The sequence below is a fragment of the Palaemon carinicauda genome, chromosome 39 (assembly GCF_036898095.1).
Source record: "Palaemon carinicauda isolate YSFRI2023 chromosome 39, ASM3689809v2, whole genome shotgun sequence".
In the NCBI taxonomy this organism is placed as follows: Eukaryota; Metazoa; Arthropoda; class Malacostraca; order Decapoda; family Palaemonidae; genus Palaemon; species Palaemon carinicauda.
The window spans coordinates 55867368-55869867 of record NC_090763.1 but is presented as its reverse complement, the minus strand read 5'-3'; positions in this window follow the sequence as shown (position 1 = coordinate 55869867).

The following is a 2500-nucleotide window of genomic DNA, read 5'->3' as shown; positions in this document are numbered from 1 at the left end:
ATAGATAGATTCCAAATACTAATAGATAAAAGAAAAAAATTATCCGAAGCATATGGAATGGACAAAACAGTTTTATTCTATTTTATTATTCGTCATGTAACATCTTGATGTCTTTTGGGTATCACGTCATTAATACCAAGATGTGCCAGGGACCAATATTAATAAAATAATGGGATTTTATTTGTCTTGATTTTTGCTCTTAGAAAAAAAAAGATTAATAAAATGAGAAAAAATAGAGAATTTATTTGGTAGAGAAATATATACAATTAAAAGCTTTATTACTTCTGTTTTACATGTTTTTCATTTAATAATGTCACCTTTTTCTAACATACCGAAACAGCAATCCCTGGGACACCTATCTCTGAGGAAGTGCACCCTGTCACAACCTTACTATATTCTAGGGAGAACTAGAATACTTTTTGGTACTACATTAAAAATTAAAATTTATTTGTTTGTAAGCATGAATACATTCTTATTAACCGCTCTCTCTCTCTCTCTCTCTCTCTCTCTCTCTCTCTCTCTCTCTCTCTGAGGCAGGAAATTCAACTCGTGTAACATCGGACATTTCGTGTTAACAGAATATATATTAATAAATTGCAACTCGTATAACTTCAATATGGGGCTAAACACAGGAACTCGCCGCGAAGTCTGGGTGTGGCTGGGTGCACTTCCTCACAACGAGGTGTGCCAGGAATTCCTTTCCAACTGTATATTTGAGAATGGCAGTGGTTATCACTAGTGTCAATTGAACCCCGTGAAGTAGTTATGAAGACATTCATATTTGCGTATGAAATTCTATAAAGCGAAGGTTTTGATATATGTTGGTGAGAATTTTATTATTATTTTCTCATTATTTATACATATTTATGGTTGCTTCTACATACTTTTAAATGTGGTAGTACATAACCACATTATCTCAAGATCTAAACACTTGTGTAGAAAATATTTATAAATTTTAACATCCAAATCAAATTTTTATCGTCACTCCTCTTATCTAATACAACAATTTATTGACACCGTTTTATTCCATTTTCGCACAACTCATAAGCTTATGACCAGTTAAGTCCATATTTGCCAAATTTCAGTTGCAAAAGAAAAAAAAAAAAGTCGCAATGAATCTCTTTGAAAGTTATTTCTTTTACAGAGTTGATGACGTGGGGACAAGCTACTACCTTAACAATGTTACACGCCTTGCACGTCCACAAATTACAGTACCTTACAAGCAAAAAAAAAAACTTAGCTGAATGGTTTTCCAATGAATTATAAAGTCTTCCCTTTTTACTAACTTTATTTTTCTTTCACGCATACCTTTATTTTTGGACAGATCAACTCAACCAAGATTGAAAGTCAAGGTCAGGTACATTTACGTATGGTCAATAAAAGAAAATCCACCTTGTGAACGAGGGATCAAGACTGTAGGTTAATTTTTGTTTTACGATTTCCATAGAGGAGAACATTAATTAACATATTGGTAAAAAAGAAAGGGTTAGAAATACCATACGGTATAGAATAATCATATAAGAAGGCTCTCTGGTGCAGGCACTCAATGAATCTGTCTATTTACTTGTATATATATATATATATATATATACATGTATATATATATATATATATATACACACATATATATATATGTATATATATATAATATATGTGTGTGTGTATATATATATATATATATGTATATATATATATATATGTGTGTGTGTGTATATATATATATATATATATACATATATATATATATATATATATACACACATATATATATATATATATATGCGTGTGTGTATGTGTTTTTTGGGGCAAGTTGCTCTACGTTTTCAATTATTATATAATGTATTAGTGTCGTCCGAAAAACGAAGACAACGTGTCTCTGGACTTACTAAACTCCAGTTAGATTTCATTAAAAGACGAAAAAATGCAATTATGTTTTTCCATTGAATATCTGTTTCCGACACCTGTCTGGAATCACTTTTATTTTTGTTATGTCATTCCTCTTCAGGCTTACCTTTGTGGAAGGCTGTAATTACAAGTTAATTTAAGGCTATAGTGGTCTTCCACTGCCTTGGTTTAGAGTTCTCTTGCTTGAGGGTACACTCGAGCACACTCTTCTATCTTCTTCCTTTTCCTATTGTTTTGTTAAAGTTTTTATAGTTTATATAGGAAATATTTATTTTGATATTGTTACTCTTCCTGAAATATTTTACTTTCCTTTTTTCCTTTCCTCACTGAGCTATTTTCCCTGTTGGGGCCTCTGGGCTTATAGCATCCTGCTTTTCCAACTAGGGTTGTAGCTTAGCAATTAATAATAATAATAATAATACAAAAATATTTGGATGCTTCTAAATTGATTAACAAGCAGGCCTAATTATAAGTGAAAACTAAGAATCTTTGAAGGGGAAAATTTCAAGATTAATTTCGAAGTACATGAATGATTTTCAACACAGCTTCTCTGAATATCATGACCGATCTCACCAGCTTCCTCATTCTATAGCGA